Source organism: Mustela erminea, chromosome 7 (genome assembly GCF_009829155.1).
Source record: "Mustela erminea isolate mMusErm1 chromosome 7, mMusErm1.Pri, whole genome shotgun sequence".
Classification (NCBI taxonomy): domain Eukaryota; kingdom Metazoa; phylum Chordata; class Mammalia; order Carnivora; family Mustelidae; genus Mustela; species Mustela erminea.
In genome coordinates, this window is record NC_045620.1 from 125,153,292 (window position 1) to 125,169,243 (window position 15,952).

Below are 15,952 nucleotides of genomic sequence, written 5' to 3' on the forward strand. Positions count from 1 at the left end.
CCACTGAGGAAACCCATCTCGCAGCATTGCCTGCAGAATTGTCTTTATCCATCCCATCTGCTCTTTCCCCGTGATGGAGAGCTGCCTGAAATGTCCCAGAAACTGAAGGAAGGGATGCCAGAAAGGTCTGGGGAACTATGTTTTCCAGGTAATCACAAAATGCTGGAACATACCTGCCATACGCAGGCTACCTGAGCCTGAGCCTGGGGAAGGGGCTCAGATACAGGTCTGAGCATCTCCGGTGGAAAGGGAGGGATTATCACAGGTGTACCAGCAGAAGAGAAGCAGAAACACACGAGGCTGCTTTTGAAGTATGCAAACCATAGACCAAATTCTACTTTATAAAATCACAAAACAAACCACAGCAACTTTTTGCTATAAATGTGGACGTAATCTGACTGAGATGAAATAGAAATCTCAAAGGTATGCAGAAAGGAAAGCCTAATAACGTCCAGGGGGATGTGAAAAAGAAATGAAGAGGAACTAAGGAGAGAGAAAGGAAAGTGAGCAAGGAAGGGAGGGCGAGATACTTATCCTGTGCAACGCAGTCTCTGGGGAACAGGGACCTTCATCTCCCTGCTCACTGCTTATCAAGGCACATGAGAGAAGCAAAGCACAGTGTGCTCCTTGTGTGGTTTTTCATCATTTTTTTCAGTATGTTCTGATTGAACCAAAGCCTCCATGTGGCACGCTAACAATACCCTTTACCCTCCTTTTATCCGGCCTGTTCTCCAGACTTGTCATTATTTCTCAAGCCCCACGTGTTGGGTCCCTTTCATCTTTTCTCAGAAATGATTACCTTCAGACCTGTTATGTGAAAAGCTATGACATAGCACATAATACCCAAGACCTTTCAAACAGACCACCTTGAAAAATCCTTGTTAGTACGACACAGGGACCTTCTGGATTAATGTTTGCTGTATATTATTACCACAAGATGCGTAGGAAGGTAGCTTCAGGCACATTTACCTGTAAGACCCTAGGGAAGAGGAAGGGAGAAATCTGAGTGGTGAATCCAGTTTATGCTTTTGTAGAGAATAAATATTTTTCTTTTTGGTAAATTTGTGTATAACCTACTTCTAATAATGATTTGGGTGTCTTACAAACAACAACAACAACAAAAAAGCTTGTTCAACAATAGGCACAGATAATTATAATAACAAAGATGGAGAAGGATATTAAGACACCAAAAATATGAACTATTATAGTAACAAAACCTTGCATTTAGCTTGCTGGAAGCCAAAGCAAACACAAACCTACATAAACATATACATATGTGTGTGTGTGTGTGTGTGTGTGTGTGTGATACTTATTTATTAATAGTTGAGGAATAAAATCATAACGGTTAATTGAGTGGGACAATTATCTTTCTGGAAATAAATTCTAAAATATGTTTCAATACATTTAGATACCATTAGCTAGCTAAATTAGCATGGGAGGTGAATGAAGTCAGAAAAATTTGTGTGTGTGACTTCAGAAAACACTTTATCACTTCAATTTATTCCTCCTACATTTGTGCATATATGTAAAGTCTCTTAAAATACAGTGGTATCAAGCTGGAGCAAATTATATTACAGAATTAGCATGGGAGACATTTTAAATGTGCCCGTTCTTCCCATCTCCCGGAAAATTCTGATTTGAAGGATATAACAGAAAGGGATTTGTGTTTAGGAATGTTATTGAAATAAATCTTTCCTATCCATATCCCTCCCTGGTAGAAAACTTGCTGCAGCCCCAAGTGCCAAGAAGGTAGCAGTCACCGCGGACAGCTTCGCTGCTCTTTAAATGAGGCGGGTGTGATCGGGAGGATTTATTTGATTTTAGCTTTCTTAGGAAAATCTAACTCATATCCCAGGTTTGTCCTGTCCCATTAAGGTGTGGAATCTTTTAGTTTCTACCTCATTGCCCTGATCACTAAAAAATGTATTATTTTTTTTTCTTGAGCTATACATTGCTAGTTTGACTTAAAATGTTCTTCTAAAGAAACAAAGAGTAAAAAAGGCTTCTTCTTTCTTTAAATGGTCCTTTGACATAAGTTCTCTTCATTGTCAATTCTTGAGTGGGGAATTTGTCAATGCTTCATCCACGCCATCACTATGGGTTTTCAGTACACTTCTACAAACCTAACCCAATAAAGGATGTGACTATAGGCAATGAGGCTAAAATTTAATAATGATTGTCATTCATTGACAGTCTACTAATGGCCATGAATATATAATTTCACCAACAAACCTTATGAGAACAGTCTTACTATCTCCCTTGTTTCATGGATGAGTAAACTAAGTGATTTTCCCACGTATCATGCACCAAATAGATGACAGAGGGCATTCTGGGCAGAGCCCATAGATCTCAGCAACTTATTAGACTGAACCTGGGCTACCTCATGGACCCTTAGTAGTCATGGTTTTATTTACACACCAGATAAAACCTGTTTGGGAAAGTACCTTAAAGCCGGGTCAAGGGCCTTGCCAAATCTGTGCCCACATTCTAAGAATATCCCCACTGATCATCATTGAAAGGCAGGGTCCTGTTCATTGAGTTCATTTCTTAACTTGAGAGTATCTGTAGTTAAATTTGTAGCTTTGCAGCTAGAGAAACGTGGAACTGGGAACCGTACTGTCCATGTACAAATCCTGCCCTCACACTTGTTAGCTTTGTGACTCTGCTCAAGTTCATCTCTCTATGCCTCTGTTTTCTTCCTGATAAAAAGATGGCAACTATGGTGCTTATCTTCGAGGTTTCTTGTGGGCACTGAATATGTTTTTACATGTACTATACATGTATAGTACTTATTAAGTACCCGACAGAGTATACATACATTCAATGAACACTGATTTTAGTATTCTCTTCCATTGAAGTTAATCTATTTGTCATCTTCTTTGGACATCACACTAGCTATGTTCTTTTCATGAAGAACATGCTTTTTAAGGTAGACCTGTGGGTCCAGTGACACTTGAGGTAGCATCAAAGACAGCCTGCCTGCTGGGACCCAAAAAACCCAAACCTTTGCCAAGCTACAAAGGAAAACTCCATCTCTATATTTCTCCTCCAAGCATGGCTGCACCTTCTGGCTCATACGTCAGAAAGAACATCTGAATGAGGCAAACTTTCTCCCTGGCTCAGTCTCTCTCCCTTTCTCTCACTCTCTCAAACAAACACACAGAATTTCTTACGAGATATTTTTCTTTCTATATCATAGTCTCCTTTTTTTATGTTCCTCAATTTTAAATTTAAAAGACTACCTATGCTGGGAATTGTTCACTGATGTTGATTTATGAGACTTATGCAAAAAGGACAGTCTTACCGATGCACGTATCTATTTGGCAAGGCAGCAGTGATTTATAAAAAGACAGGCTGGTGACACTCATATAAAGGCAGCTTTCGTGTGGCAAGTGTAAAGGCAAAAAGAAAACCTGCTACCAATTGAATGACAAAATCCTTTGCTATTTTAAGAGGAGAGTAAATGCCACCTGAGTTTCAGCTAGAAGTCCACCTATGGAGAATGTGCTGTTTCAGTTGGGGTGCCCAAGGTGAGCTTGTATTAACTGTTCTAAATCTCTGAAGCTCAATTTCAATTAGGTTGGCTGGTCTTTTTCTAATCAGTATTTATGGGGCTGCCCACTATGAACTTCTCTCCACTTCGCTGAAGCTCTATACATTTTGTAGATATTTTTTTCATCTAGATGACCCACTGGGGAAATGATATGTAATATCAAGCTTCTTTTATTTACCCTAGAAGAATATATTTCACATTTTGTAAGACATTTTCTATGAAAACTAGACTTGGGACATTGGACTTCACTCATTAGGCTTTCTGGACTATTTTTTGGTGCAGTAGCCTCAATCATGATTAGTCTTGTTCCTGAGACTCAGTGTAGTTCAGCACAAACAGGAGTCCAGCTTTATTTCTAGGACTTTCCCTGGCAATGCACAACCTATCAGAGAGAATGGCCATGGTGAATTATCAAACCCTTTCAATGACTGCAGAACATCACACACATTGCCTGAAAGTGACTGCACAAATGCTTCCACCTGTCACATCAGTTAAAAGTTCACTCTTGCATTCTTCCCACCTGTATGTGTCAACACAGGCTTGGTGTCATAGACGGAATGTTTAGGTCCCCCCATCATATGTTGGTTAACCATAGTTGCAGCAATTTACCATCAACAAAGGTTCTTTCCTGCTCAGGCTGCATGTTTGTAATGGGTCAGGTGAAGTTCTGTTCCATATCATCTTCACTCTTAAGGCCATGTTAATGGAATAACCTCTAGAATTTTGCCTGTCTTGTGGTATACGGAAAAGGAATCATACCAAAAACTATGAAATGGCTGCTCAGAAGTGACACGCATTTCTGCTCAAATTTCTTTAGCTGAAGCAAGGCATATAATCAATATGTACTAGTCAATAATCCTCCCTTAAGGAGGGAGGACCATCGGGAGAGAAAATGGAATCTTTTCTGTGACAGAGAACTAACATGATCCCTCAGGTTTTGTTTTTTTTTTTTTAAGATTTTATTTATTTATTTGTCAGAGAGCGAGCAAGAGCAAGAGAGCACAGGCAGACAGAGTGGAAGGCAGAGTCAGAGGGAGAAGCAGGCTCCCTGCGGAGCAAGGAGCCCGATGCGGGACTCGATCCCAGGACGCTGGGATCATGACCTGAGCTGAAGGCAGCTGCTTAACCAACTGAGCTACCCAGGCGTCCCAGTCCTTCAGGTTTTGATGAAAGCACAAAGAAGCAGGAGTAAAGTGGCCACTGAAACATCCTAAAACTGGTCCTTAAGGTAAGATGTGTTTGTGTAGTGGACTGATTGGGGAAAACTATGTTGTGATGAATATAAACACAGGGAATTTCTAGAAAAGAGGAAGAAAGCAGCAGTTCCTTTTTTACCACGTGTTAAGAATTTCAGCTGAGCACAAAAGAGATAATGGTGGGTTTAAACTGTTAGACCTTGGAGAATCTTCCCAGAATAGTGTTTGTAGAGGACAACAAAATCAGAGACCCTGGACTCTGCTTGAAATCAGATCTTCCCCAGGCTGAGGATCAGCAAAGGATGGCCTGCCTCTTGAGAAGGAAACTGCGCGGTATGGCGAGCAAGAGATAGGACTGTGCAAGGGAGTGTTTGGGGGGAATGTTCTTCAGTGAACAGAAGAACTAGACATTTCCATGTAGAACGGAAATTCCCTTTGCTTCCAAAAAGGAAAGCAGCAGCTGAGAGTGGGTGAATGTGAATGGAAGAGAAAGAAGAACATAGAACACTAAGAAATGGAGAAATAAAGGAAACTGAGAAGCTTAGGTTGAGAGGGAATACAGGAAATTCCAGGTGGGGTGAAGGCAGCAGACAGAACGAAGCCTGGGTAAGAACTGGAAGATGATAAAGAGTCAGGTGAAGGAGAGTTTTTATTTAAAAAGTTTGGAATTACTAAAAAAGGGATTATGAGAAGCAGTGAGAATAGTGGCCTGACTTCCTCAAGTCAACAAAATCTTCAGATCCTTGTTATGATGGGCTCTGTGCCAGGTCCGAGAATGGAAATTTGAATAGAGCACAGACCCTTACCTCCAGAATCTTATATTCTAATATAGGTGGTGGTCATTAAATAGAAACACTTAGTATTGTGTGGTTAAGTGCAAACAGAATTAAATTCAAGATGGTAATAGAATATAGGAGAATGGCATTTAGGTAAACAGAGACAAAAGTAATGGAGGAAGATCAAGAGAGATTTCCTGGGATGGTAATACTTGACTGTCATATTGAAGGATAAAAAAGACTGGACTATATAATGAAAAGTTAGAAAATTTGCACCTCTTTGCATGGCAAAGAGCAAATGCAAGTGCATACAGATATTAGAGCCATTAAATGGAAGGCCATATTCAGGGAACTTAGCACAAACTGTGCCGTTGTGGCTGAAGCTGAGGGGATAAGTGAACACTCAAATGTGAATCACAGGCTGGGGTCCATGTGTCAGCTCTGCCACTATGAAGCTGAAAATTGAGCCAAGATTCAACTTTTCTGGACCTCAGTTTTATTTCCGGGAAAAATGATGGTGTTGAAGGACTTGGTTTCTCAGAACCCCTTGACACCTGACATTGAAAAAGGTCAAAGTGAAGAATTTTCAGTGGAGGGCTAGACATCTGCAGCACTTACTAATTACCTGTTAGAGCAAAGGCGCTAAGAGGAGACATACCAAGTCCTGAAGAAGGTAGCTCAAAGGTTGTTCAGGTCATTTATTTTTTTAACACCAACTTCCCCACATTCGGTATCCTTTCTACTGACTTCCTGAAAGAATTGTGTCTGAGAGCTCATTACCACTGGGGGCAGGCTTTTTAAGTGATAGGCTATTTTGCTGTCTGGAAATGCTCCTTAGACTGTGCTGAAAAATCATAGATGAGACATGACAGCCTCTGTGGCATCTCCACATTTCCGCACAGGTGCTTGAGAGGCACCACTGTGTGAAGGACTGACTGCAGAGAATAGGTGCACTGGACATTTCCACCGGAAGAAAGAAGGTGCAGCAAGAGTGAGTGAACATGGATTGCAGAGAGGAGAGGGAGAATGTTAGAAGTGGAAAAAGAAAGGAAGTTGAGAAACTGAGGGTGAAGGAAGAAGAGAGAACACCGATTAAGGGGAGGGTCGCAGAGAGGATAAAGCTAGAAAACCAGTGGGTGAAAAGGAACCAAGGTGAAGGAGAATGTATTTTTCACCCATAAAGTTCAGTAATGCTTTTAGAATTGCAAATATGCATTTAAATTTAATAATACAATTATGGTATATTAAATGTCAAATGACTGTTACAGAAAAGCACTTAAAATTAATACATATGCATGAGATAAATCCTGTCTAGTTGTCAAGGTCTGAATTCAAAGTTACATAAGTGAGGCTTTTGCACTGAATTTTCTTAGAGCTTAAGGTTGCAAAGATCTATGAATTTCATTGGTATTTAACAAAGAAGGCTGAGCAAAGCTTCATCCAAAAGACGGGTATCTAGGCAGTGAACATCCAAGCCCAAATGCTGTTCAAATCAAAGTAAAATTGAAGGGAATAATGGTCTTCATTATTCACCATCATCACCATCACGATTGACAAATGACTACTGAGGCCCCTAAGTATAACTCTGTATTACCAAGGAGTCACCCTTTACTTCCTTCCTTCCTTCAAAAAAGTACCACATTAACTATATAAATATAAATAAAATATATTTTTATATAATTTATATATAACATATATAAATCATATGTGATATATAATACATTAGCATGTATTAATATATAATTTATAAATATAATTTTATAAACATAAAACAATACATATATTTATGTATATTGTATATTGTGTATATATAGTATATATTATGATCTATATTGTATATTGCATATATACAATGTATACGTATTGTGCATATATACTGTGTATATATTATATATATTTAGTTTTCATCTTAAAGAGATGCAATAAATATATATTCAGGAAAGAGTGAAAGTTTCTTGTCACAATCAATATCCCTCCACCAATTCTACTTTTCAGAAGTAACTCCTTTGTGACCTTCTGAACCTTTTTCTTCAAGGAAATCATTTTCAACAAAATCATGGGATACCTCTAGAGGACCCATAATTTTAAGAAACTAACAATGGACAGTGGAAGATATAACACTCATGCTTCATAGACATGTATTCTGTGCACAATGGGGTTCTATGAGAAGGTCACCACATCCCCATGATTGGAGACCCTTGGAAAACATCCCTCTGCTTATTATTATTATTTATCTGCTTATTAGCTCGTTATTTTTTGGAGTAACTCATTTCCTTACAGTTGTGGGGCTATGTTCCAATTTTCTCGCCAGTTGCCAACAGGGGCCTGCTCTCAATCCCTGAATGACACCTATATTCCTTGACACATGATCCCCTTGATTAAGTTATTTAAGGTAAACTGTGCCATATACACAGGGAGAGTGAGTAGAAAATCTTGGAGGCCAGCTTAGATCTGCCTACAGAACTTCTTTTGGCTCTGGAACCAATACAAAATAAAATATAGGAGATGACTATGAAAATGATGAAGCTGATAACAGAATGTGATCTTTGGACTGTGACAGAATGGGCTTACAGATATTCCCTCACCAAATTAAACCACTTTACTTTCCCCATCCCTGACAAGATGTACAATTTCAGGCCTCCACAGGACAGGAAGATACTGACTTAATGAACATATCTCATGGTAGAAGAGTAAGTCAGAATGCACTTTCTCCATAGCCAGGCAAATGTGAGAGTTGGAAACCAAAACACAAAAAGAAAAGTAAGAGTTGGGACTGAATCATTCTGATCCCTGAAATAGTTCATGTATTCCTCCCAGTTCTTTCTTTCATCATCACTGAGTAGAGCAAGAGGGTAGAATCAGAAAATGGAAGAATTGCCAAGTCCAATCTGATCCACAGTGGGCTTTTTGTGAGTGAAGATTAAACTTACTTTTTTTTTTTTTTTTTTTTTTTTGCATTCAGCCACTGAAGTTTGGGGTAGTTTGTTTAGTAGCCAACAGTGAGTTCTCTGATAAATGGCCAATAGATTCTTTATAAACTTAGTATATTTTTACCAGTCTTATTTTCAGTCATATAGCCCATATGTTTTCACACCTTTATTCCATTACTAAGGTTGTTACCTTAATCATCACCTGAAAAATATTCAGCCAGTGACACCAGGAATGTTGTTCCTCTCCATTCTCCTTATTATCTCTTTCTGTATGTATCATTCAGAATCAAAACACAGTATCCTTGTAATAGAGTTGTATGATGATAGATGGTAGCTACACTTGGGGTGAGCATAGGATAATGAATAGAGTTGCCAAAACAATATATTATATACCTGAACCTAATGTAACATTCTGCATCAACTATACTTTAATTTTTTAAAAAATGCAATACCTGGGGCATTCAGGGTGGCTCAGTCATTAAGTGTCTGACTCTTAATTTCAGCTCAGGTCATGATCTCAGAGTAGTGGGATTGAGTCTTGTGTTAGGCTCTGCTCACTGTGTGTAGACCCACTTGAGATTCTCTCCCCCTGCCTCTCCCCACATTCTTCCTCCCTTAACAACAACAACAAGAAGGAATATTATTTAAAAATCCCAATTTTTAAAAATAACCTGCCAAAAATTTGTTTGTGTATGTGTATGTTTGGTATGTGTTAATTAAAACATATGAAAAAAATGGACAAATAAAAAGAATATCATCTTTAACATATGAAAATATGTCAAAATTGAGTATATGGCAATAATGAAGTCATTCCAGATCAGTGAGTAAAAATAATACAGTTAATATGTTATGTTGGAATAAATAGCCATTTGGATAAGGAATGAGATATAGATCATTTTCATAATTCTAACTAAGCATTTAAATACAAGATTAAACACAAAATTACCAAGAGTGAATAATCCCTGGCTTATTTAAATCTAACACAGAAAAGACCTTTCTAAGCATAATTCCAACACAGAATAGAGAAATGATAATTCACAAAGATTTCAGGAATCATTAGAAGAAAACAAAAATATAATTGCATAATAAGCAAGATGCAAGAAGAGAAAATCACAGATTAAAACAGTCCCAAAATATGTGAAAATATTTCCTTCATATCATCAGAATTTAAACTTCATGAAGGCAGGATTCATTTTAAGTGTGTTCATCAAGATACACTAACAACTTAGTTTAGTCCCTGGTAAGCATTAATTTTATAAGTAAATGAATGAATCAATCAATCAATAATTAAATAAATATTATCTATGGTCCTTTGTTTTTGGTTATTAGGTTAGCTCTACTAAAAGATCTGTTGATGTACAAAGCCAACTTAGTTAAACTTTCTGAATAAGAATTTATAATACCCTTTTATAGGTAAGGGTTGTATAGGAAACATTTAACAGAATAAATATTCTAACAATGTAAAGATAAATATTTGTTTTATAAGCTTGGGTAAATGTGAAAAAATCATACTTTTAAACACATCTGTGTATGGTATGTGGAAGCAACAAAAATTAGATGAACTAAAATTCCAGAATGAGAACTATCTTGAAACAAACTGTTACCAATTGCCATTCATTTGGCACCATGGGGGATTTATCAAATCTGGGCATGTACTGAGCCAAAGAAAGGGGCAATACTATGGGAAAGTTGGTGATACAGGAATAGAAAACTATATTTGGTATTGTTTTTGACCTAGCTGTCCTTTTCTTTTGTTAATTTCAATAATATATGTATTGCAAAAGCAATATCTAAAGCCATATCACTTGAAAATTTTCCAAAAATGCTGAAAGACATCAACTCACAGATTCAATAAGGTCTGAGAAACCCAAGCAGAATAAGTGTCAAAACAAAACACATGTTTGCAAACAAAAGTTTCCATAAACCAAAGACAAAATCACATATGTTCAGTAGAAGACAAACATCCAAATGTTCAGATCTTCACTATCTGAAAGTAAACAACAATTGAAAAGTACCTAACTGACCTTGACCAGCATAATGGAATACTGTAAAGCAATGAGAGTGAACTATACATAATAGTATTGATACAACCTATAAACAGTGTTCAACAAAACTATCTGGACACAAAGAAATATATATGATCCCACTTATAAATACTATAGCATTGTCAAAACTAATTAGACATGGGTTTCATTATCAGAGAAGTAGTGACTAAATGGATATCTGGGGTGCCTGTAATGTTCTTTATCTCATACTCTTGATATAGCCTGTTTAGCTCAGAAAACTCAGACTATACATGTATGAAATATGCATTTCTGTATGTGTATTATACGCCCATACAATTCTTTAAAAATAATTATACTTCTTGGAATTGGAAAATCCCAATTTTTGACCATAATAGATAGCAGAATTAGAATGGAGGTAAAATTCATTGGGTTGAGAATTTCAAGGATATAAGCAGGCAAATTTTGGATACACTGTTTAAATGGACATTGATTCTCCTCCACATAAAGCCAGAACTTGAGAAAGCCTGTAAGTCAGCTACTAAAATGACTTAGAGTTGAATGAAGAGGTTGGCTGGCAATATTCCTGAGAATATTCATAAGGTAGATTTTGACAAAGAGTAAGAGCTTTGAACAGGACAGGGAAAAGTAAATATCTGAAATCAGAATTATGGGGAAAAAAAGAGAGTCCATCTCCCCAAAATATGACAAATGGGTTGTGAGAAATAAGGATTCCTCACTTTGGAGGAATGGAGGTCAAATAAAAGACTCAGGATAGAGCTATATTTTTGTTATAGTAGGAAACAGAGGTGACATGTAGAAATGCATTTAGGAATTTAGGAAATGTTTTGTTTCATAGAAAATGGGTGCCAGAGAGAAGTCTAGAAAGATTTGAGAGGGAAAGGAGTAAAAGGTAGTATGTAGAGTTAGAGGAGAGAGAGACAAAGGTGCAGAGAAACAGAGGAGCCAAAATATTAGATATTACCAAGGATAATGAGCTTTTGAAGATATCTCAAGCCAGGTAAGTCTTTGATTATTCAGTTTGTGGAATATACTTTTCAAAAGTATTTAGAGAGAGTGAGATGTACTGATAGTGGTATGCTTGGGGAATGAGAGGGGAAAATGCTGCCTTCTCATCATACTATAGCTCCAACTTTATATAAAATGTAAAAGAGGGGTATGTGGGTGGCTTAGTCAGTTAAGTGACTGACTCTTGATCTCAGCCCAGATCTTTGATCTCAGGGTCGTGAATTCAAACTCTGCCACACTGTGCTCCACAAAACAAAACAAAAACAACCTTAAAAGACCTCAGTTACTTTGGTCTAATATAATAGATACATTGGATGTAGATAGCTTACTCCAAGCATGCATATAATATAAGAACCCTTCTATAACATCCTTGAAAAGAAATCCTCCAATTTCTCCTTTAATCCTCCAAGCAATGGAGAATTGACTGTTTCATACAATTTTCTCTTCCAATTTCAAATAATTCCAATTATTAGAAAGCACTTCCTGGGGCACCTGGATGGCATTGATTAAGTGGCCTAGTCTTTGTTTTGGCTCAGGTCATGATCTCAGGGTGAGGGGATCAAGCCCCATATCAGTCTCAGAGCACAGAGCCTGCTTGTCCCTCTCCCTCTTCTCCTCCCCCTGCTCTCTCACTCTCTCTCTCTCTCATAAATGAAAAATAAATAAATAAACAAAATCTTAAAAAATAAAAAGTTCTTCCTAATCTTGAGTCCACATCTGCCTCCACGTCATTCCCATATATTAGTTCCAGTTCTGCCTGCTGGAGCCAAACGGAGCAAGCCTGCTTCCTGTTTCACATGACAGCGCATCAAATATTTATTGACAGTTTGCATGTCACCAGTGTTTTCTCCAGGCCAAACTCCCTTAGGTCCTAGCTGTCTCAGAATCAATGGACTATGGCAACACAGATGATGTATCCTTCATTTCCAAACTACTAACACCTGTTTCAGATACTAAATGGTAGAAAATAAAGAAAATCCTGGTCACATTTACACCTGGGGTTCCACTGGCATACTGTATATAGGAAATCAAATGATTCATCTTCAAATTTATACCATTGTACAGTGGCTTCCAATACCTCCAGTGGATGCCTGAAACTGGAGATAATACCAAATCTTATGTATAGTATGTTTTTTCATGTATATGCAACCTATGATAAAGTTTAATTTATAAATTAAGCATAGTAAGAGATTAGCAACAGCTAATTCTAAAATATAACAATTATAACAATATGCTATAATAAAAGTTATGCAAACATGGTCTCTTTCTCTCTCAGAATATTTTATGGTACTGTACTCACCCTTCTGATGATGGTGATGATGATGTGTGATGATAATATGAGGAGTGCCTGGGTGGCTCAGTGGGTTAAAGCCTCTGCCTTCGGCTTGGGTCATGATCCCAGGGTCCTGGGATCGAGCCCCACATCGGGCTTTCTGCTCAGCAGGGAGCCTGCTTTCTCCTCCCTCTCTGCCTTTCTGCCTACTTGTGATCTCTGTCAAATAAATAAATAAAATCTTAAAAAAAAAAGCCTATATGATGACATAAAATAAGAGAAGGACATAGGCACTATAATAAAACATTAGGCAACTACTGACTCTCTGATAGGGCAGAGCACGGATCATCTGCTTCCAGACTGCCATTGACTGAAACTATGAAATGTAACTGAAACTATGAAACGTAACTGAAACTATGAAAAGCCTAGCGTGGATAAGTGAGGACTACTCTATTGATAAATACATGCTCTGCTTTTACTATTCAAACAGAAAATATACTATACATTCCAGGTGTATATTGGTTTTAAAGAATCACAATTACACTTTTGTGGTTGATAAGTACCAGTTATAAAACACTGATTTTATGAGAATTGTGGGTCAAATGAACTGAACCATGAAATAGCAAATGTGTCTAAAGGTGATATTCTGTCACAAAGTTAAGTTATATTTGTACTCCAAAATTTTACTTTTGAAAACTTGGGAATAAGGAAGTGCTTTAGGATGTTCAAAAAATACTAAGTTTCTCCAACTAGTTTCTACTTGGTTCAGAAATGGCCTTTAGACTCACTTAATGCAAGACAGTCATGGGAAATTTATTTTTTTCTCTCTAGTGAGATGGGATACCTACATGGGCAGTATGGCAATTATTGATTTTGGCTCTTTATGCTTGTATTTCTACCATGATTCACCATATAATGTAACTTTTCCCTGACCAACTACCAAACTAAAAGCACCTTCTGTGAGCAAAATGCTTAGATTTTGGAGGGAATTGTGCAGGTGTGTTTCCCACCATGCCTTCTTTAAAGGGCTTCCAATATGATTGGGGAGATAATACTGAAACTTCAGAGGGATCAATTGTAGCAACGGTGAAGGCATGGATGATGGATAGATAGATAGATAGCTATACCATCCATGCCTTCACTGTATGTGTGTGTGTGTGTGTGTGTGTGTGTGTGTGTGTGTGTATACACACATATAAAATAACAGAGCTGCATGTGAATCCTAGATTTACCATATATCAGCAGCATGGCCCTTGACAAATTATTAAACCATTATAAGCCAATATCAGGAGGATAATAGTTACTTTTATATTAGAGTATTATATAGCCTCTTCTATAATCTTCTTAGTCCCAAAATGACATGGAATATCACTGATTTCAGTGATTTTCAGTGGTTTTTTCTTGGTGTCCCTATTCTTCTGGTTCTTCTACTCCACTGGGTGTCCCATCACAGTCTATCTTGCTATTTTTCCCCTCTCTTTCAGAATTCTCAAAGTTGAACTGCTTCAAGGGTTGGTCCTACAACATCTTACCTTCTCTGGTTATTTTTTTTCTCTATGTAATCTCATATAGTACCACAGAATTAAATATCATCCATATGTCAGTGATCTCCAAAATCATATCTCTAGACTTCATATCCTAAGTTTCAAACTCTATATCTAATTACCTTTTTAACATTTTAAAAAAATACTTTATTTCTTCATTTGAGAGAGAGAGAGCATGAAAGGTGGAAGATCAGAGGAAGAACCAGACTCCCTGCTGAGCAGGGAGCCTGATGCAGGACTTGATCTCTGGACCCAGGATCATGGTATGAGCTGAAGGCAGTTGCTTACCCAACTGAGACACCCAGGCAACCCCTTCTTAACATTTTTAATGAATGCTGTATGTGTAATAAGTATCTTAAGTTAAACATGTCCAACACAGAAAATTGGATTTTCCCACCTTTGAAATCTGTTCTTCCCTTACTCTTCCACTCTTAATAATATAATCCTGTCCACAGAGTTCCTAAAGCCAAAAATAAGGCATAACCCTTGAATAATGTTTCCTTCCTTTGGAGGCTATCGGAAAGTCTAAACTATCAGAGTCATGTTGACTCAATTTCTAAAACATTCCCCAGATGAGTTAACTCCCTTGACTTCCATAATGACTATAATTGTCCATGTCCTGGCCTAACTCTCTCACCACTACTAGACCTTCTAACTAGCTCCCTTCCCCTATTCTTGTCCCAAACACAACAGAGAGGCTAATCTTTAAAAATATCATAGCTAAGATCAGTCTACTCACTTGCCTACAACAACAACAACAACTGCATAGGCATTGTAGAGGTTGTGGTCCAAGATGTCAATGTAGAAAGACCCTGAAATCACCTCCTCCATTGAACACACCAAATTACACCTATTAACAGAATGATTTCTCCTGAAGAACTGAGGACTAAATGGACAGCCACTGAATAACTAAAGATAGAACAACAAGAAAGGGGCACCTGGGTGGCTCAGTGGGTTAAAGCCTCTGCCTTCAGCTCAGGCGATATCTCAGGGTCCTGGGATCAAGACCCACATTGGGCTCTCTGCCCAGCAGGGAGCCTGCTTCCTTCTCTTTCTCTGCCTACTTGTGAACTCTCTGTCAAATAAATAAATAAAATCTTTAAAACAAAATAAAACAAACAAGCAAAAAAAAAACAAAACCAACAAGACAGACAGAGACACAACAGGAGTGGGGGAAGATACTACTGAGGGAAAGGAACAAATTCTTTTGTCCTTAGGAATTAAAAAACAAAAAATCAAACACACAAACAAAACCCTGTGGTTGAAAAGAACAACTATCATAAAAGGAAACAACACTAGAACTCTGCAAAGCATTGAAGGAACTATGGCAATGCTGTCCAGGGTAGAGAGACTGGAAAACAACACAGTTTACATTTCTACTCCACCTTAAAAGCTTAAACCGGAGCAGGGTCTGGACACCATAATGGGTGGGCTAACTCATTACCGTAAGCTTGTGACCTCAGTGAGCCCAGAGTCCATAAGCCCACACCAGCCCACATTGCATTGGGACACAGAAAAATAGCCAAGTTTTAAATAGAGCTAAGAAACTTCTAGAACACTCTCCCCATCCACCTTAAAAGACCAGACTGGAATGGAGTCTGTTCATAATGAATTTGCAACCACAGTGAGCCAGGGGTCCTCAAGCTCA

The 15,952-nt window shown here is 37.9% G+C and overlaps 1 long non-coding RNA gene across 1 annotated transcript in view; it reads right to left on the reverse strand.

The window, feature by feature from the left end:
• Window positions 1–8,924: 8,924 nt before the first annotated feature.
• LOC116596120 overlaps window positions 8,925–15,952 on the reverse strand; it is a 73,439-nt gene continuing 66,411 nt past the window's right edge. The window contains exon 3 of the long non-coding RNA XR_004288004.1: window positions 8,925–9,069. This is a non-coding gene — a long non-coding RNA (uncharacterized LOC116596120). The remainder of the gene's footprint in view (window positions 9,070–15,952) is intronic.